General features: G+C 46.4%; 1 protein-coding gene and 1 non-coding gene across 7 annotated transcripts in view; both read left to right on the top strand.

Moving 5' to 3' along the window:
• Positions 1-22,003, top strand: part of SERGEF (secretion regulating guanine nucleotide exchange factor) — a 216,842-nt gene that overhangs the window by 154,967 nt on the left and 39,872 nt on the right. The gene's annotated exons all lie outside the window — the stretch shown is intronic.
• LOC131822935 (U6 spliceosomal RNA) lies at positions 8,860-8,967 on the top strand. The gene has a single exon (XR_009350405.1). It is a non-coding gene; the product is annotated as a U6 spliceosomal RNA (small nuclear RNA).

Here is a 22,003-nt window from a genome sequence, read left to right as displayed (position 1 = left end):
GGTGATGGGTGTATTTTTGAACTTAACTGAGTGTGCGATGGCTGTGGAACATCCAAATAGAACTACCTAGTAGGAGATTGGGATGGAGACTTCTACCTCTTTGGAGAGGTCAGGCAGTTTCTGTAGAGAAAGGTGAGTGAAGCAGGGCTATTTGAGTCGTTTTTCCTTCATGTCTATACGGATAGTGTTTTTGCCGAGTGGCCCTGCTCTAGGGTATGGTGTCATCTTACGTTTGATATTGTTACATCAATGTGACCATCCTGTGATTATTCCTGCCACTGCAATAGTCTAGTCATGGGCAGGGACAGCTTTCTTGTCCATGTTTTGCAGGGATCTGCTCAGCCTGCAAGACTTTCTCCCTAGATGTTGAGAAGCCAGTGTGAGGGTTTCGTCCTCAGTAGGAACCCATACACATGAGGATTGTGTCTCCTTGAGGAAAATCCCAGATGGAATCGCTAATGCCTGGGGAGTGACCTGAAAGCACATCACACGAAGTAGGATTAATGACTTCATGTAGCAGCTCACTGCCCCACAAAACAAGGCCAGCCCAGTCAGGCTGCCTGGAAGAACATCTTCTGTTCTCCCACTTTCCAACCCTCGACCTCCCCTCAATAGGTCTGCAGCTAATGGATGGGGAGTTTCTGCCCTGGGAGGAGTGAGAACATGGAGAAGAAGAGGGGACAGTATTCTCTGAGCAGTGTGGGCCTGTTGGCCAAGCAGTGTGCTGGGCACCTTCCTTCATGATGATAATGATGAGAACAGTGACAATTAACTCACCAGGTATTTGCCTTAGTGCCAGGCACTGGGCATATATTGTTTGTTTTTCTTTTTGATTTAATTGATATGTGAGATAGGTACTATTATTAGCCACATTTTAGAAGTGGGGAAATCGAGGGGCGCCTGGGTGGCTTAGTTGGTTGAGTGTCCCGCTCTTGGTTTTGGCTCAGGTCCTGATCTCAGGGTGGTGAGATCAAGCCCCACACTGGGCTCCACGTTCTGCAGGGGCTCTGCTTGAAGATTCTCTCCCTCTGCCTCCCCTCCTACTCTCTCTCTCTTTCAAATAAATAAATCTTGAAAAACCACCACAGCAAGTGGGGAAGTCAAGGCAGGGAGATTGAGGAACTTGCCCAGGGTCACACAATTGCTGTGGGACTTGAATAAATAAATAAGGTGGGATTTGAAAAAAGTTCTGATTCCCATGCTTAGACTTTTGGACATTATGCTGTTTCTCGCTGGCCCTGACCCTCGCTGTTCCTGTCATTCAGGGGAGCGAGACTACAGGGTTTTTCTTTTACAGGACTCACAGATTTCTGTCTTTACAATTCAAGGAGTGGGTGGGTTGGGGGAAGCCCTGGCTGGGAATTAGGAGATGTAGGTTCTTGTCCAGCCTCTGTCTGACCTGGGACCTTAGACCATAACCTTTTGGAACCACATTTTCATCACCTACAAAATGCAGATTCTGACACTTACCTCCCACGGTGTTATGAGCATTGGATGAAGAAATTTCTTAAAAAGTGTTTTCATAAACTTTGGGGGTTATCCTGTTGCCTTTGTACCAACTACCCTGGTTTTCAGAAAATCCTCTTCTGTTATCTTCCCCTGACCCTGACTCCTCTTGTCCTTCATTATGATTTATGGTGTTCTTACCCCTTAAAAGTCTCCAAAGATCATGTGTTGAAGCAGGAGGCCACCAAAATTGTTACATAATTAATTCCACCTCCCTGAGCCAGCTGGAGGGCGTGGGGTGGCCACACAGACTGAGCAGTTGCTGAAGTTATAACCAAGGGGAGTCTTCTTGTCAGTCACAGGAGTGAATCATTCAGATGGCTGCTTTGCTGCGTCCTTCCAGAGCCATAACGTGAATTAGATAGCACTGTTGCTTTCTTCAGTCTCTAGACTTAAGTGAAGCTCAACTTCTTTCTTTAAAATGTAGCAGGCATGTGTATTTGAAAGAGCAGGTGTTCCAGACCCAGACTCAGCTGGGGTCTGTTCCCAGCATCACCTCTTATAAGCCAAGTGTCCCTGGGAAAATCCTCACGCCAACCCAAGCCTCAGTGTCCTCATCTATAAAATGGGAGTGATAAGACCTGCCTCACAGGGTCATCATGCAGCTCAGAGAAGATTACAAAGGGCCCAGCATCATAGCCAGTGCTCATTAGACTCCCAGTAAGGCTTACCTCCCTGCGTCTCCGAGTTGTGGCAATGAGCGCCTGGGGATGGTGGGGTTGATGAGGAGTGAAACGGTCTGGTTTCCAGAGTGCAGAGGCAGAAGACTCAGTAATAGACACTTGACTCACAGCTCTATTTTTAGCTCGATGCTGCCTAAGGTTTATAAATGTGGTGTCTGCCTCAAGTGTCCCTTCATCCTTTCAGTGTAAGAATTGGGGCGGGGTCAGGGTGAGGAGGGGCTATCCTGCCTTCACAGTCACACCTTCCTCCTCCTCCATGTCCAGCACGGTTGCCTTGGACATCATGAGCTTCGAGGAAGCCCTGCTTTTGCTCAGACATGAGTGCTTTGTCCTGGTCTTCAGCAAGGCTCTCTCACTGCCAAACTGGCCTTCAGCTCTCCAGCTGTTCCAGCCTGGGAGGATTTCATCCATCACCCCGACCCATGTTCACCGTGCGGCTGACTTCATGAATTTGGGGAATGCAGCAGTAAATGTTTTTCTGGCAGTTCCTGTCCCTCCCCTCCATTCTCAAAATGCACATACTATAGTAATAAATTATTGCATGTCACCCGCAACAGCTCCCTGGTGAGCAGGAATTTGGTTTGGTGGTGAAGAGCAGAGGATTTCAAATCAAAGAGAGGAGGGTTTGAATCCTAACTCCGCAGCCAAACACTGGGTCGCCTGGAGCGGATTCCTGAGCACTTCTGAGTGTAGGCTTCTGCATCTGTGGGACGGAGATAGTAGTCCCGTCCTTTGGGACGGTGAGGATGAGTGAAAGAATGCTTGCAGAGCCTCGGCACAGGGCTGGGCACACAGTGAGCCCATGACACATGGTACCTGGGGCATTGGTCTTAGAGCAGAGCAAACGGCAGTCCAGGGGGTTAATTCATTTGTGTAAGATAAGGCATTACCCCTGTTCTGCGAAAGAAAACGGAGATTGAGAGGTCATGGATCTTGCCCAATGTTATACAATAGTAAGCTACAAAATCTGGATTATAAGCCAGCTCTCCTGACACCTCAGCCGGGTCTCCTGGCATTGTACCAGAAGCCTCTGCAAAACGGAAATTAATGCCCCAAACCCATTTATAACTGGCCCCCTGGTGGTGGAGCCTGAGCCCAGCCTTCCTTCTGCTGAATCCTGCTTTCTAGAAACGGGCTGCTGGTAACAGACATGCATGTGTGCCTACACAGGTTTGTGTACAAATACATATATATAAATGATGGAGCAAGGAAATGTCCTGGGAAACCGTGATTCCCTAGAGGCTCCACGAATGCAGTGTTTTGGCTAATGGATTTTCTGAGTATTAACTTCTTAGTTTCAGGTATTGTTGCAGATCATTATGAAATGCATTGCAGCAAATCACTTTCTGGAGCTAGGAGAAGCTGTCTAGTGAGCGTCATTTAATCCTTCTTGAATGACACATCTTGGCAGGGTCTCCAGTCATTTGTCATAATGACCCGTTGTAATGTTCACGACTCTAATTGTATGTCTGTCTGGATCTCTGACACTCTTAACATTCAGTCATGGCAACAGCTGTGTGTGTGTGTGTGTCTGTTGGGAGTGAGGGCAGGGCCGGAAGATAATTATCCCCATGTCACAGGTGAGAAAGCTAGGACTCAGCACGAATCCTCGCTGGGGACCACAGAGCTTGATCACAGCACAGCCAGAATTGAAATGACATTTGCCGAGACAGTGTAGTAAAGCAGAAAAAAAAAAAAAACCAGGTTCTTCGAGTCAGACATACTTGAGTTTAAATCCCAGTTTTGACACTTTCTAATGGTGTTGACCTTTGAACAAGTTATTCAGTCTTACAGGTCCCACCATTACTCATCTGTAAAATGGCAAGAATGATTATTTCACTTGCTGGAATTATTTTAAGGTTGTTCTAAGTAATGTATGTGAAGCAGCTGGCACTGTGCCTGGTGAGGATAGGTCCTTAACACATGGCACTATTGCTTTTCCGATCCTTTCCAATCTACCAAGATGTCTGTCTGCTATAGTGTTACGGGAGGTACTAGGTATGAGACTGATCTGTCTTGAGGCCATCAAACTCCAGAAGTGCATTTTTGAAGTAAATCTCTTCTCATTCACTTTGTGGGGGGTGGTGTTTTGCTTCAATAACAGAGGCCTGAGACAGACTTTTATTTTGTAGTTAAACTTAAATAATTTCACATCAGTATCAAAGGTGCTACAAAGCAATAGAATGAGTATCATAAATGGGTGCCAAGATGGTGATGGCCCACAGTCTGGAGATGCTTTTTGGATCATGTAGGTCTGTCTTTTTAAAAAGTGCATAGAATTTGAAGAGGTGAACAGGAAACATTTCATGGACCAAAGGTACAGAGGTAAGACAGTATAAGATATGCTTGGCTTGGTTAGAACAGAAACTGTAATTGCAGAGGGAGCATACATGATAAGTTTAGGAAAAAACCTTTCCTTATAGATCTTCACATGTGTTTTTATGCATAAATCTGTACCTATTACTCTAGTATCCTACTGATGTATGCTGCAAACCTAAAATCCTTAGTTAGACATTATCACAGACATTGGCTGAGTAGATCTTGTTTCTTTCAGCCCTTATCTATGGGAAAGCAACGTGACGTAGAAGAAAGAACACTGGGCCAGGAGTTAGGAGGCTCAGGTATTGCTCTTGGTTCCACCCCCATTCAGCAGTGTGACTTGGACAAAACATATAATTTTGGGGGGCCTTATCTCCTCATTTACAAAAACAGACCACTTTTGGAAAGTCCTTTGGAACTATTAATCAAGAGCCTTGAAGATGCCCATTCACTTTCATTTATGAATTCATATCCTGGAATTGTCTCCTAAGGAAAGACCTTAAATACAGAAGCAGCTTTATGGTTAAAGAGGTTTATTGTTGTGTTTGTGAATTTAGTGAAACTAGAAGCTGCCTAAATGTCTGATAATTGGGGTTGGATAAATTATGGTTCATCTCCTTGACTAATTGCAGTATTTACTAAGAGTACCAGCATTGGCCATATAAGAATGAAACCAAAAAGGCATCTATTAAAAACAAAACTGTAGTGGGAAAAATCATACTTCCCAGTGTAGGCGACATTGTTAATGTCGTCCGGGGTCCTTCATGATCTGGCCACGGTCACTCACACTAGCTACCCCTATGCCACCATTTGCCATATAAGGTGACCTTAGGACATTTTCCCAGCAAACACCGTGTATGCTTTTGTATGTCCTGTTCATTCCTTCTGAAACGCCCTTTCCTCCCTTGGCCAGCATATGAATACTTAACTCTCCTTCCAGGCCAGCTTTAGATTTCCCTGACTTCCTAGAAAAAGTAAATTGCGCCGTCATCTCTGTTTCTGTACATTTTGTTAGAAGACTCTTCCGTGTCTGTTTTTGTCTCTACACATAGACTGGATGCCCCTTGAGGGTCAGAAGTGTGTGTGTGTGTGTTTTAAGATTTTATTAATTTATTTGTCAGAGAGAGAGAGCACAAGCAGGGGGAGCGACAGAGGGAGAAATAGGCTCCCTGCTCAGCAAGGAGCCCAATATGGGACTTGATTCCAGTACTCTGGGATCATTACCTGAGCTGAAGGCAGACACTGAACCAACTGAGCCACCCAGGCGTCCTGGTCAGAACTGTGTTATCAAATCCCCACTGCTTAGCAGAGGGCCTGGCATTTAATGGGTACTCGATACAAGTTGGTTGAATTGTTTTTCACTTTTTGCTTTTCCATATTTTACGCATATTTTATAATGACCATTCAATATCCTTATAATGGAGGACAAATAACAGTAATTCATTTACCCATTTATTTTTAAGGAGGTCATTGGCTTAGCTCAAAGGTTCTCAAACCTGGCAGTGCACCACAGATACCTGGAAAGCTTATTAAAATGCAGATTCCCATGTCCCTGAACAGGTGTTCTAAATCCCAAAATCCAGGGCAAAGACCTGGAATCAGCATTAGTTTGTTTGTTTATTTGTTTGTTTAGAGATTTATTTATTTATCAGAGAGAGAGAGAGCATAGTGGGGAGGGGCAGAGGGAGAGAGAGTGAGAGGGAGAATCCCAAGCAGACTCCCAGCTGAGCATGGAGCCCGATGTCGGACAGGATCTCATGATCCGAGCTGAAATCAAGAGTCAGATGCTTAACTGACTGAGCCCTGGGAGGTGCCCCGGGAATCAGTAGTGCTCACAAGCCACTTTGGTACTGTGATGCTTAGCCATGTATGTGAAGCCTTGACCTAACTGCCTCTAAGGTGCTTTCAGCCTCAACTCTGTCTGGCTCTCAGAGTCCTCTGGCCCTCACCCCTGCTGCCATCAGAGGCTTCAGCACGAGGGCACTGCAGAGCAGTGGGCCAGACAGCGGATAATAACAGCCATCGCTTCATTATCGAGCACCTATTCTTTGCCAACGACTGCTCTACATACAGCGTTTCTTAGCTGTCTAATACCTCAAGGTCAGTTGTAGTATCCCTGTTTTACAGATGAGGAGACTGAGGCAAAGAAAAGTTAAGTGTCTTGTTCAAGGTGAAGTAACAAGAACGCAGGAGCTCATAGCTGAATGGAGTTCTAGCGCCGTAAGCCCAGGAACTGGGACCTCTGTTTCCACCCCTTCTCTCCCTGCCTGCACCCACAAAACCCCCACCATGGGTCTGGTGCAGCCCTGCTGTGTGCAGCCATGCCGACCAGAGTGGGGTGGGCACTGGAGCCCCAGCCCCCGCGCGCAGATGTGTGGGATTAGCTGGCATTGTGGGCAGCCGTGTGCCACAGAGGCGGAGGCTCAGGCTCACCAACTGTGCTCTGCCGCCCACCCACCTGCTTCCAGGGTGCAGTGAAGCAGTGGAATTCAATTTGCGGCAGTGACCTAAGAGGGGCTATTTTTAGTAGGAAAGTAGGTCAGGGGCTGCAGCGGTGCCGCCTGAGCAATGAGCAGCCTCCCCTCTCACCGGGAGGCTTCTTCACTTCTCTCACGGCCAGTGTGGAGGTGAGGAAGGCACATCTGACGTCCTCACATGACTGTGGTGGCAGTCGTCACTGTGGAGCCACTGGGGGGTGGGGGGCGGAGAGGTACATATACACGTCTGAACACACTTGTCTGGGATAACCTAGGGTCCCAGTCCCAGTCTTCCTCCAGAGAGTAGAATCCCTTCGGAAAACATTTCGAACATGGTAGGAGGCTTATGAATTGCCCACCTGCTATGTGCCAGCTGCTATTCTGGGTTGGATATGCATTATCTCATGTAGTCCTTGCAAATACCCTGCAAAGTAGGTATGATTATCCCCCATTTGTAGATGCGGAAACTGAGTCACAGCAAAATGAAGAGACTTACCCAAGGTCACAGAGTTCATAAGTTGGAGAGCCAGATTTTGAATCCTGTTTGTGACTTCAGAGCTGATGATAGATGACCAAGCCATCAAACCATGCTTGGGGTGATTTTTTAATTCCCACTCTACCCCTGCCCCATATTGTTCATTACTTCAGACAAAATAGTACAGAGATGCCTTCCTCCTGCTGGACTTAGCTGAGTCAGACAGACATCCTTTTCCCTCCAGGACACAGACCTGTTCCCTAGAAAGGAGTACGTACATCCCTGCATACTGCTGCCCAATCACTGAGGGCATTCGTTGCCAAAACCAAACCAACCACCTGATTTCCCCGGGCCTGGAGTATCTCAGAATCCTCTGCCACACTTGCTCTGCCACAGATCTGTGGCAAATTGCGGGGCACTCATTGGCGATGCACAAACGGACCCGAGCTTGTTAACAGAATGTAGTAATTGACATATCATGATTCATTATGCACAGCACGGAGGACTCTAGCAGAAGCCCTCTTTGTGGCCAACCGCCGCTGGCACCACCAGCCTTGAGAATTTGTTCCTGGCTCTCTTCGGGCTCTCCAGCTGGAGAGCACCATACCTTCAAGGGCCAGAAGCAGCCTGAGGCTTCTCTCTTATCCCGCTCCCTCCCTCTAGGCAAGGAGTGAGGATATTTCTCCTGCCTTCAGGCCGGGTGACTTTGGAGGGAGGTTATTTGTTCATTCATTCATTCATTCGTTCATTTATTCATTCATTCAACAAACATTTGGAAAATGTACCAGGCATGCAGTGGGGAATGAGACAGGTAGTCCCAACCCTCAGAGAATTTATAGTTTCTCTCTGGGCCTCAATTTTCTTATCATCAAATGGGTAGGAAAGAAAAAAACTGGATCGGTCACTCTTTTCTATCTCTAAGATTGCAGAATCTGTAGTTCTGGGTTATAAACATTTATTATTGAGTCATAGTGTCAATCTTAGTCATTTGCATCCAATGCCAAAAAAGAAAAAAATAGAATTTCAGAATCTGGATGGGAACCATGGACACAAGCTAATTCAATTTCCTCACTTGCAGATGAGAAAAATGAGGCTAAAAGAAGGCTGTGACTTGCCTGGCATATCAGTGACAGAGCCCGGGTGGGGAGGCCAGTGAGCTGAGCCCTTGTCTCCTCCACTCCTCCTGAGGCCCCTTCCCACCCAGCACTGCTGTTGCCCCCCCTCCTTGGAAGCCTTTCTGCATTTAGCTTCTCCAACGCTGAGCTCTGCAGAGTCTCTCCTACCTAGCACTCTAACCACCGCTTCTGGACTCCCTTACCAGCCTCAGAGCCTGGGGCTTGTGAGCGGAAGAGGAAGGAGTAGTTTCTGGTAGCTGGGCCTCAGAAGGTGATGGAAGTGGGTGCTCGCTTCGGCAGCACATACACTAACATTGGGATGATACAGAGAAGGTCAGCAGAGCCCTTGCGCAAGGATGACACGCATATTGGCAAACGGGATTGAAATCCAGCGAGACTACCCAAAAGCAGGATGTGAGGAAATTGAGGCAGAGCCTGCTGAGTTTGCTGTCAGAGTGCTCCAGCAAGCAGTCTAGGCAAGCCTCTGTGGAACTGAAAAAGAAGGAGACCCAGCAGCAGTGGCCGGTGAGCAGCAGCTCAGTGAGCTCACACCTGCCGAAGGGCCTGCTTCCCCGCAAGCCTTGGAACCTCTGTACCTCTGACCTTTGCCTGTCACCTACATGTTTCCAGTGGAAGGAATCTAAGGCTGGAAGGACAAGGGTCACTCTGATATTCTTGGGAGGCAAGGGGATTGAGCTGCCTGTGGAGAAGTCAGGAGCAGGCGGCTCAGCACTTTTTCAGTGACCAGGACGTCCCCTCCTGGGTGGAGAAAGGTGCTGTAGGCGTAGCAAGGCTTTAGCCAACCCAAAGTCCTTGTTTGAATGTTGCCTTCCTTTCATTGCAGTCTGGGAACCCGTACCTTGAAGTGCTGTCCTTAATTAATTAAGTTTATTGCCCTATAGTGCTCCCCTAGGATGGAGGTGGTCAGAGGTAGGAGAGGGCAGAGAAAACTGTTTTTGATTATGAAAACCTCTACCCATTCTCTATGTCTATTTTAGTCTTCTACATTGATCTGTGTTATTTTCCACACTGCGCTTTTATAAAAACTATTTTTCCAGAAGGCACATAAAGTTGTCCTGAAAGAACTACCAAGTACATGTGCGTAAGATACGTCCTCTGTACATTTATCAATGCATGCGTAATGCTTACAAGTAAATCATTTGGAATTTTGGAGCTGGAGACCTGAGTCTGAAGCATGGACTCTCATGTGTCCTTGGGTTAGTCGTGTTCCCTTTTTGCCCATCTGCTGTCATACCTGCCAAGCAAAGGGGATGGATTCGTGGTTTATTCACCTGGACTGGGAGCCAGTTCTGCCAAACCACTTAGGATAATGGTGAAATGTACCGATTCTTGGACCCACTTGTACATTTGTATAGATCTGGGAATTGAATACTTAGAAATTTTTAGTTCTAATAATCTTCTAGGTGATTCCAGGTGATGCAGCCAGGTTTTGAGTAGCTGTCTTCCAAGAACCCCATCTGGTTCTGATGTTTTTGAATCCTCTGCCTTCTCTCTCTTGCTCAGTTTCCTGATATTGTCTTAGCCTTTTTCCCCAGAGAGCCACCCTTACTATATTGTGACCCTCTCAGGAGCAGGGGCCATATCTCGCCTCCTCTGTGTCGCTGGCATCCCACACATGTTGGGCACAGAGGAGGTGCTTAGTAAGCCGGAGGAGGGAACAAATGGGCTTAACTACCACTCTGTATATCCAAGTAATTTCCAGAATTCTTCCTGTGCACTCAGTCGTTCTAAGTCTTTTGATATGGTAAATAGAAATACAGATTTCAGAATCTAACAAAACCGGATTTGAATTTCTTTCACCTCTTACTATGTAGTGATTTGCCCCAGGTCATTTAATTTCTTTAAAATGAAGTTTTCTTCATTATAAAATGAGAATAAAGGCTCTTACTGTTTACCACATTTGTGAGGATTAACTTACCACATCAGAATATGCATGTAAAAGTTCTCGACATACAGTAGGAGCTCATTTCCTTTGGCTCCTTTCTTCCTTTCCATGGCTGCAGGTGAATGACAGGAAAAGGGGAGACTCAGAAGAGTGGGCCATCCCCAAGCAGGCCAAGAGAATGACTTGTGGTCCTTTGTCGCCTTCTGGCTTGCTGGGACCCCGAGGCTCTGACTGAGACCCAGGCACCTTGGTGGATCCCTGCTTGCGTGGTCCTGGGCATGTCAGAATTCAGACTCAGAATCAGACACCAGACGAAGCATGGTCTCTCTCTTACCCCGCTGCAGGAACACAGAAAAAGAAGTAGTGAAAGAAATGCAAGGAACTATTGTAGGTTTGGATTCCCTGTGCAGGCCCAATGTCTGGGCTTACCGTGAAAAAGCCGAGTTCATTCAGAATGGTTAGTTCCCGGGGCCAGAGATCTTAGGGTTGGTTTTGTTAGCACATCAGCTCCTGTCTCCACATACTCGGTGTTGGAACTGCCACAGCATGCTGCTTTTCATAAAAATCTCTTTTTCAAACCAAGTCCAACTGTTACAGCCCCAGAAAGGCAATCAGATTAGCTCTCTCCTGGGGAAAATGGTAAACGATCCCCCCACAATGCCTCCAGCACCACAGTAATCATAACAGCCACCCCTTACCCAGGGCCTACTGTGCTGGAATTTTCACGACATCACCGTGAGTAGGTATGATTAGCTCCATTTTGCTGAGCAGCAGGTGGTAATTAAGACTATAGACTTTAGAGTCAGACTGGGGTGCAAATCCTGGCTCCACTGTATTTTAGCCAGCCCCCTCTGAGTCTCAGTTTCTTCATCGGCAAAATAGGATTAATCATGTATGCCCCATAGTATGAGAAGGACTGTGTGAATACCACATGCACGTTACTACGGAACTAGTTGTGCCAGTCGTATAAAATTACAAACTAGGTTAAATGCTAGGAGAGAATGGGACAAACTGCCATGAGAGCATATAACAGGGATCCTGGCTTACTTGCCGAGGAAGTGACATCTGAGCTGAGATCTGAAGGGTCATTAGTGGTTTATTAGGAGAAGGGAGTAGGTGCAGTTGGGAAGGAAGCTTTCTCGGTCTATGTATCCATATGGCCCCAAAGGTGAGAGACAGCTTTGTGCTTTTAGAGACCTGAAAGGCTCAGTATGACTTGAGTCTGGAGAGCAGGGAAGAGCAGAAGAGACTGGAAAGGGAAATCAGAGCCTTGTTAAGGAGTTTTTTTCTTTATTCTAAGAGCATTGGGACCATTGAAGGCTTTGGAGCAAAATATGTGTGTGTGTTGCACGTGTGGAGAGTGATATGACCCATTTGGTATTTACAGGAGATCTTTTTGACAATGGTCTTGAGAATAGGTTGGAGGGTGCAAGAGTGGTCATGGGGAAACTAGTTCAGAGGAGGCCTTGCATTTGTCCCAATGAGAAATAATGTTGGGCAGAGCGGGACTAGTGATGGCAGAGACGAGGGGAGTGAGGGGGCTTGAGATATTTAGGAAGTAGAACTCAGGGCTTGATGGTGTCTTAGATATATATAGCTATGGGCAAAGAGTTTAAAGAACAACTGATCAAACTCAACACTCAAAAAACAAAAAATCCAGCAAGAAATGGGCAGTAGATATGAATAGACATTTCTCCACAGAAAAGATGTAAAAGTGGCCAACAGACACATGAAAAAATGCTCCACATCACTCAGCATCAGGGAAATACAAATCAAAACCACAGTGAGATACCACTTCACACCTGTCAGAATGGCTAAAATTAAGTCAGGAAATGACAGATGTTGGCAAGGATGCAGAGAAAGGGGAAGCCTCCTACAGTGTTGGTGGGAATGCAGGCTGGTGCAGCCACTCTGGGAAACAGGATGGAGGTTCCTCAAAAAGTCAAAAGTAGAACTACCCTGTGACCTTGCAATTGCACTACTAGGTTTTTATCCAAAGGACACAAAAATAATGATTCGAAGGGGCGCATGCACCCCATGGTTCATAGCAGCAATGTCCACAATAGCCAAACTATGGAAAGAGCCCAGATGTCCATCAACAGATGAATGGATGAAGAAGATGTGATATAGATACAGAGTGGGATTTTACTCAGCCATCAGAAACAATGAAGTCTTGCCATTTACAACAGTGTGGATGGAACTAGAGAGTATTATGCTAAGCAAAGTAAGTTAGAGAAAGAAATACCATATGCTTTCACTCATATAGGGAATTTAAGAAACAAAAAGATGAACATAGGAGAAGGGAATGAAAAATAATAACATGATAAAACTGAGAGGAAGACAAACCATTAAAGACTCTTAACTATAGGGAACAAACTAAGGGTTGCTGGAGGGGAGGTGGGAGGGGGATGGGTGATAGGTGCTAAGGAGGGTGTGTGATGTAATGAACACTGGGGGTTAAATGCAATTGATGAATCACTAAATTCTATTCCTGAAACTAATAGTACACTAAATGTTAATAAAATTGAATTTAAATTAAAACAACAACAACAACAACAACAAAAACAACCACCAGGTTTCTTGCCATTCTAAACTTAAAAAAACAAAAAAAGGTAGAAGAAAATCTGATTTGGGTAGAAATATCTTGGTTTGAGAATCTGAATACACTGCGCTTGGGTGCTTTTCAACATCCAAGCATAGATGTCCCATGCTCGGAGGCATCCGTGGGAGGGCACAATGGCCTTGAAATACCTTTGGGCAGTCTGACCCAGATCAAGCCTCTGTGGGGGTCAGGCTTGTTTTACTCCAGTTGGTCTGAGGACTCCTGGTTTGCTTCCCTTCGTGGTTCTGTTTCCTTAACCAGAACATCCTGAAAAGAGACACAGGAGAGAATTGAGCCTATGAAGTCTGACCCATGGTGGGTCCTGTTTCCTTACCAGAATATCCTGAAAAGGGACACATGAGAGAATTCAGCCTATGAAGTATGACCCATGAACAGTCTGGGGGAGAGTCTGTTTCTTCAGGGGAAACAGCTAAAATATTGATGCATGTCATTTGAGGTGACTTTTTCCCCAAATCTGTGTGTGAGATATTTGTGTTTGATGTGTGTTCTTTTCTTCATTTCTTTATTCATTTATTATTAAAATATTTGTTCTTAATATATATCTACAATGTGGCAGGCACAATGCCGAGTCAGAAAGGACCCCTGGTTCTTTGGGAAGTGACATCCCCAGAACCCGTTTGGCATTGCTCTTCTTGTGATCATAAAGATGCCAGCAGGATGCTGCCCTTTCTCTGAATACTCCCTCCCCAGGATGCAGAGCTGCTGACTTTTATCGAGGGGGCATGTCCTTGTGTTCTGAGAGTCGGTTTGTCGGGGGCTCCCTCTGCAGCTGCGACTCCCAGGTCCTGTCCAGGCCTCCTGTCTTTTGCAGAGTCTCCCTAGACAGTAACTACATCAATGCCAGTTTTTTACTTTGAATGGGGCTCAGCTGGGCAGTCCGCCCATCCCTTGTCGGTGCCACGTGCGCTAGTTTATTGTCTGAGAGCATCTCTTTGTGTCCCTGTGAGGGGAGAGAAGTGGCAGAGCAGGCTTTGTGTCCTCCCGTGGAATGGTCGAGGACCATCAGATGGTCGAGGACCAGCAAGCAGGGTGCGTGTTGGGGGAAGGGAGCAGCAGAGTGACACAACCAGCCTTTGAGCAGTGTGATAGGGTTATGAATACCCAGGGGGAATAATACATGATCTAAGAACAGGTTTGCCTGACGAAAATCTAAACGAGTTACAGGAGTGATTACCATCATGAAAGGGAGCATAGGTGTCCTTTTATTTTTTTATTTATTTTTTTTTTTTAAGATTTTATTTATTTATTTGACAGAAATCACAAGTGGGCAGAGAGAGAGAGAGGAGGAAGCAGGCTCCCTGCTGAGCAGAGAGAGCCCGATGCGGGACTCGATCCCGGGACCCCGGGATCATGACCTGAGCCAAAGGCAGCGGCTTAACCCACTGAGCCACCCAGGCGCCCCATAGGTGTCCTTTTAAATCCCCTCGTATATTTAATGTACAGTGAGGGAAGGGGAAAAACGATGCCAAGCCAGGTACTCGAGGAAAGCTGACCCACTGTGTCAGTGGGACAAAGAACCTCTTAGAACAGGAGCAGATGGTGAGCCCCTGTTAGCAGAGGTGTTCCTGCAGAGGGCTGCTGACCATGTGTCCGGTGGGACAGAGAGACTGCTTCCTCAGGTGGGATGGTGGGCTGAGAATTGCATCTCTTAAGATTCTCTGATTCCTGGCTTTGCCTTTCACCTTGACAAGTTAAGTCTGTCGAGGACTTGAAGGGTGCTTGAAGTCGGAAACATCTCGGCTGAATCCCAGTTCCACCTCTTCAAACTGTGTGATTTGGGTGAGTTGCTCTCTGCACCTCCTTCTCCCCAGTCCGCCAAGCCAGGGTCATGATACCCTGCAGAGCTGTGTATTTACCGGGGTCCCATGAGTTAAGCTTCTCAGCCAGCACCCCAGGATGTAAAAATAGGTGAAGCCTGTGGTGCCTCCGATCAGCCGTCACCTCTGCAGGGTGCGTACATGGCCCAGGTCTGCGCGCTCCACTCAGAGTGTTTATTGCTCCCAGAGCACAGATGTGGGGCGCAGGTCGGCTCCCTGGCAGCCTGGAGTGGGCAGGGACACACTGTCCCGCTTCTGCCTGAGGAGATGCTCACTCCTTGAAGCAGCCCACCTGGCTTAAGTTTCCCCAAAGAACTCATTCAGTCTTTATCACGGAAAGTCCTCTCGGGCACCCAAGGTGACACACTGCTTGCATTCAGCCCCCTGGAAAGTTCTGGCTGTGTCCCTTTTTCACACCAGCTCTCTCCTAAAGCTGATTTTATGAGGAGTGATTTTCCTAATGTATTGGTTAAAATCTTGTAGCATGTTTCTGAGGGTGTCTTAGCAAGTTCACACTGTTTTTATTTTCTAACAGTAACAAGCTATAGACTAGCCTTTCAATGGAGCTAGCATAGTCACTGTCAGCTCAAGGCCATTTGCTGCCTGCAAATCCATGGCACCCCAGGCAGGGCTCTGGCTTCATGTGTCACCATGTAACACCCTTGAATCACGGCAACCTGAAGATACTTGTCCCCATTTGGGGTACTTATCACAGATAATACTGGTTCCCAACTGCACACATAAGGCATCGTTACATTCCCTGGTTCTTTACTCCTTTGGCCTCCTTCTAGGCCCTGTAGGTGGAGTTCTTGGCCCCTTTATTGTGATGAAGGGAGCATAGCTCTTGCGAAGGACAATAGTTTATCTGAGGTCACACGGCTGATTATTGACAGAGCTGTGTTTCAGTTCCTGGTCTTTTGCGGGGCAGCCTGACCGTGAAAACCCCATCCAGCATTCCCAGCTCACCTCGGATGTTTGTGAGCCGTGTGACTTTGCACAAGCTAATGGTTGATATTACAAGCGGTTATTAATATTAATAGTAACAGTGAAATTTACAAAACAGCTGGCACGATGTAGGTACTCCCTCACCACGTCTCCCTGCTTTCTCACATTAGACCTGGGAGATGGGTTCTATTATGACCCATTTTATGGAGAAGCATCCTGAGTTTCAGAGACCTAAAGTGACATGTCTGTGCCTCAGTTTCCCTATAAAATGAGAATATTGCTCCCTCCCTGGGAGGTGATTATGAGGACTAGAGGAGGGAGGTCATGTGAGAGCACTGCCTGGCACAGAAATGCAGTGGGCGGGGGGTGCTGGGTCAGTGCTCCTTTGCCTTCTCTAGTTCCCCCTCTGTGTCCTAATCCAGTGGTCCTTCCACTGCATCCCATTTAATACATTTAGAAACTGAGGTCATGCTGAAAGTCCTCTCCCTAGCTTTCTTCATATCCGTCGTCCTCTCAGAGGCCACTTGCAGCCTCTGATCTGAGTTCCCTGTCAGATACCGCCTGTTTAGTCTTCTGCCAGTTCAGGAAACACCATCCTTCCCTGGCATGCTGCACCACACCCCTGACATTTGCTCCAGGGCTGTGTTCTGGAACGCTAAAGCCTATTCTGGCCTCTCCAGCTGCAAAGCTCTCCCCTTTCCTGACTTTCTCTAAGGCAGACACAGGTTGTTTTCCTTATTTTGGCATGCTGCCTGGATCTTTCGGGTTGTTGTGTTGGGTTTTACGAGGGGCCACACGTGGAAGTGACCTAGAATCCAGATCTCCTGACTCCCAGCATCATGTTCTCCAGCTTCTCATAATTTCATGTTTAAAAGGAGTAAGCGGTAGGTCAGGGGATAAAATCAGAGCCCTGTCTTTGGAGATCTTCAGAAATGTATTCATTTGGCTTTCAGTAAAAATTTATTTATGCAGTACTTTTTTTTTTTTAAGATTTTACTTACTTATTTATTTGAGAGAGCGTGCGAGTGGGGGCTAAGAGAGAGGGAGAGGGACAAGCAGACTCCATGCTGAGCTCAGAGCCCAACGTGGTACTTGATCTCATGACCTTGAGATTGTGGGCTGAGCCTAAATCAAGAGTCCTAACTGACTGATCCACACCAGCCCCCAACCCCTCAGCAGACCCTGTATTAGTAGCTATGGCAGTAAAGGAGAAGAATCTGCCTTTCACAGAACTCATATTTAGTGTGAGAGGTCAATGATGGAAAAATAAGTAAGTCAGGCAGATGGTTTTAGATTTTAAGTCCCATAAAAATTTTTAGTCCCACTGGAAGATATTTGGTGCATTTTAGATAGAATTGTCTAGGAAGGACTTTTTAAGGAGACCACATCTTGGGCTGAGATCTCAAATGAAAAGCAGAACAAGAGCATTCCAGGCTGAGAGAGACGAGAACAAAGACCTGGTGTTGGAATGGGCTTGGCCCTTAGAGGAGTAAAATGGAGATCAGGATGGCTGGGACACAGTGTGCCAGAGGGAGGAGCCATAAGATAAGAGAGCTTGAGCTGGATTGTGTTGGGCCTTGGAGGCCACAGAAGAGTTTGGATTTTTTTTTCTTTTCTTTTCTTTTCTTGAATTAGTGGGAAGCTGCTGAAGGGCTTTAAGCCAGGGAGTGGTGTGATCTTAAAGAAGACTGAGGTGGCTAAGTGGAGAATGGATTGTAAAATGTCAATGGGGAAGCAGAGATGCCAGTTAAGAGGCTGTTAGAATAGCCCAGGAGAGTGACAATGGCCTGGACAGGGTTATGACAGTGGAGACTATCAGATACATTTGTGATTATGCTAAAGTTAGGGCAACAGGGTTTGATGAAGGATTAGATGAAGTAATCCACTCTGCTGAGTCTACTCAGTACCCAATTAGTGTGGATCAAAGTGATGCCTCGTTTCTGTTCCTAAGCTGGAGCAAGGGGAGGACATGTTGGCAGTGACAGATCTCACTACCAGGATGCATGTCTGCAAGCTTGAGAGACTGTAGGTAAGGGATGGTTCTTGCATCTCAGAAAGACATCTTGGAGAAGTGAAAAAGGGAGGCGTTTTCAAGTTCATTCATGAGTCCTGTAGCAAGTGCCTTATCTGTGGCTGGTGTTCTACTTTTTGCAAACAAGATAGGGCTCTGCTCGTTAGGCCTCCTCTCTTGGGGGAGGTAGAAATATAAATAGGTAAATCTCAGCCCGTATATCAGCAAAAGGACAAACTAGGGGGTGTAGGAACATGAAGGAGAGGGTTGCCTTTTCATGAGGTAAGTATGAGAGGTCTTCACAAATAAACTAGGCATTAAAAGGGGTAAGAAGACACTATACTTTATTTATTTATTTTTAAATGGACTGATCATTTCTTTTTTTTTTTTTTTTTAAGATTTTATTTATTTATTTGACAGACAGAGATCACAAGCAGGCAGAGAGGCAGGCAGAGAGAGAGAGGAGGAAGCAGGCTCCCTGCAGAGCAGAGAGCCTGATGCGGGGCTCAATCCCAAGACCCTGGGATCATGACCTGAGCCGAAGGCAGAGGCTTTAACCCACTGAGCCACCCAGGTGCCCCAATACTTTGTATTTCAATAAAAAAATTATAGTTAAAATAATACAACTAATGACCAGGAACAATTTAGTTTCTGAACATCAATATCTATTTGTTCTCTACTAAAAGAAGGGGTCGGGGGGTAAGAAGAGAGAACATTCCAGGAAAAAGGAATAGCATTTGCAGAGGCGCAGAATCCTGAAGGATTGGGGTGTACTCAAGAAAAAGAAAACACCTCTGCATGACTGGGGTATAGGGGGTGTGGGGCTGAGGCACAGGCTGGTGTATAAGGTTGTTGACTGCACGGTGAACAGTCTTATGTGCCATGTTGACAGTGTTGGACTTAATCCTTTAGGCACCAGGGGACCAACAGAAATTTTAAAGCCAAGGTCTAGATGGTGGAAAGCAAATAGCTCCCCCGTAGACTGCCAATCAATCAAATTCCAAGCATTTCCTAACTTGTCTGGATGCAGCCTCAGAAATGTTCTCAACACGGCACACCAGGCAGTCACTTCTAGTCAGCCAGAACTGGCAGAGGATGAGGCCTATTCTCCATTCCCAAAACAAGATGAGTCTGTATGAGTTTAAAGGGGGAAATGTTTAGGACCCAAAACTACCTCATACAGTTGTCTCATCAGCCATGAGCATAAGTTGCCTTCATTGTGTAAAACATGGTGGAGAACAGTGAAGGGAGCAGTAACACTCTAGTCTAAAGGAAGTTATTTCTGAGTGTGGGCGTGGTTGTATGAATTCCGAAAGGGCGGTGCTGCGGCAGAAAGTACTAGGCTTTTTTAAGGAGTTCCAGTCGTCTAGCCCTGGAATGGATGCCCTTGACTTGTAGGGAAATGCAGTGCTCTGGTAAATGCAAGGCTTTCTTGTCCTACTGATGTTGGTCCTTTCCTCACGAAGCTCTCTTAGAGAGGCCATGTTGCTCCTTTGAAGAAAGTAGAATATCCTGGGCCAAGGAACCAGGAAGTGACCATTAGTCTGAGAGCTCAGTCATGGCTGTGATTGTCAATGCCGGTTCCATATCCCTCAGGACCTCAGGACCTAAGTAAACCAACAGGGCAAAGGAAACCGATGAACCAGCTGCCAAACATGGTTCTAAGCCCAGCTCTGGCACCTCCCTTCTCTCAGCCATGTAATGACTTGGTTGATCTCCACAGACCTTCACTGTGCTGTTCTAGGATTCTAGAATGATGCATACATAGAATGGTTCAGAACAAACCAAGTCATCACTCATATTTCTTTTTTTTTTTTAAGATTTTATTTATTAATTTCACAGACAGAGACCATGAGTAGGTAGAGAGAGGAGGAAGCAGGCTCCTTGATGAGCAGAAAGCCCGATGCGGGGCTCAATCCCAGGACCCTGAGCCAAAGGCAGAGGCTTTAACCCACTGAGCCACCCAGGCGCCCCATATTTCTGATAGGCCTCAAATGTAATCAGAACAAAATATCAAAATTCCAGCACTACTTTACAACATCTCGGATATGCCTTCTAAAAACAGAACCTGTGTCTGTCTCTGAATTGTGAAGAAAATGTATTAGGTTAAGTTAGAAAGCAAGATTGTCCCTTTTGTAGGAAAAAAAAAATGAATTAAATCTTGTCTTCCTGACTGGGGATTTTAATTGGGATTTGAGTCAATTTGATCTAAATTTGAGCATCCATCCAGAGAACATTTATTGACATCTGCTATGAGCAGGGTTTTGTGCTAGGCATGTGGGAGATAGGAGGATGAACAAGATACAAGATGAACGAGATCCTTCCAGGCAGGAACTGACGGTCTAGACAGGGAGATGAAACATATACATACTTGACTGTGACCTCGGGTGGGCAGAGAATAAGCTGGGACAGGCTGGATCCACCAGGGGAGGTCAGAGGAAGAAATCCCTTCAAGTACACCATTTGCTCAAGAAGTCTTGTAACTTCTAAATTCTAACCCTGTAGGGCTTAGAATTCCTAGAGCCACCATGGCCACGAAGACGTGTTCTGTGGCTGCCTGGAGCTCCCAGTCGGCCGGCCACCACTGAACAGAGCACCTCAGCCCAAGCTGTTGTTGGCAGGGACCTCAGGCGCTCAGCCCTTGGCTTTTATGAGCAGTGGGCGCACCACTTGGCCAAACTCAGTGGGCCCCTTTTTATGGCTACACCCTTGGAGTTGATTTCAAGAAAAATGTGTTGACTCTAACAAGAATTTATATTCTTTTTTTAAAAAAAATTTATTATTATTATTTTTTAAAAGATTTTATTTATTTATTTGACAGAGAGAGATCACAAGTAGGCAGAGAGGCAGGCTGGTGGTGGGGGGAAGCAGGCCTCCCGCTGAGCAGAGAGCCTGATGTGGGGCTTGATCCCAGAACCTCGATCCCAGAACCCTGGGATCATGACCTGAGCCAAAGGCAGAGGCTTAACCCACTGAGCCAACCAGGCACCCCTTATTCTTTCTTTTGTAAGACTGGAAACTGTTTGCCCATGTGACCCTCTTTGCACGGGCTGCTACTGAAACTCAGGATTTCACCACAATGAGAGCATCTGCTTTCTGACATTTAACACCCCCACCCCCTCGCATCCCCTCCCACCCCCTCCCAGTTACTCGCCAAACCCTTCCCTGGACAGGGCCCTGTGCTAAGTGGGGAGGAGACTCACACAGGCCCCGCCCTCCAGCCAGGCCCAGGAAGGGCTGTAGTGCCAGCTGTGAGAGAGGGCAGGATGAAGAACCAGCAGTCAGAGAAGAGTTTGCTTTGAGGCGGGGGCATGGAGGGGAAACCTAAAAGAGATCCATGTGATTTGGACCTTGAAAAATGTAGGGATTGTCTACATATCCACATGGAAATCAGTGTGGTAGGTTTTCCGGAATAATGACAAAAGCGTTGAGGAAGCAGAAAACTCCAGGCATATTTAAGAAACAGGAATACTTCACTTTGACTCTTACAAAGGGAACATGAAGGGGAATAATGCTTTTTAAAAAGCTGGGGCCTGTCTGAGTCAGTTCAGGCTGCTACATCAAGATACCACAGACTGGGTTGCTTAAACAAACCTTTATTTCTCGTTGTTCTGGAGACTTGAAGTTCAGGATCAGGGTGCCAGCATGGTCAGGTTCTTGGTTGAGAGCTCTCCTTCTCGTTCATAGATGGCCATCTTCCTGCCATGTCCTCACATGGTGGAGAGCAGAGAGAGGAGCAAGCTTTCTTTTGTGTCTCTTCTTAGAAGGACAGTAAGCCCATCACAAGGGCTCTATTCTCGTGACTTAGTTACCTCCAACAGGCCCCACCTGCCAACACCGTCACAGCAGGGATTAGAATTTCAACATACAAATTCTGCAGGGACACACACATTCATTCAGTCCATGGTTGGGCCAGATCACAGAGGGCTTCCTTAAATGTGCCAGGATGAGGCAATTGTATATTTAATTCTACAGGCAATAAGATATCACTAAGAGTTTTTAAGCAGGAATGTGTATAAAATCCTATGATTGAAAAGGATTTTTGAGATGAGCCAGTGCAGCCCTCTGCCTCACACGTAAAGACCAAATCCCAAAAAGGGAAGTTAGTAACCCAAAGTCAGGCAGC

Source organism: Mustela lutreola, chromosome 1, assembly GCF_030435805.1.
Source record: "Mustela lutreola isolate mMusLut2 chromosome 1, mMusLut2.pri, whole genome shotgun sequence".
NCBI lineage: Eukaryota > Metazoa > Chordata > Mammalia > Carnivora > Mustelidae > Mustela > Mustela lutreola.
This window is presented reverse-complemented; position numbering and strand designations above follow the sequence as displayed.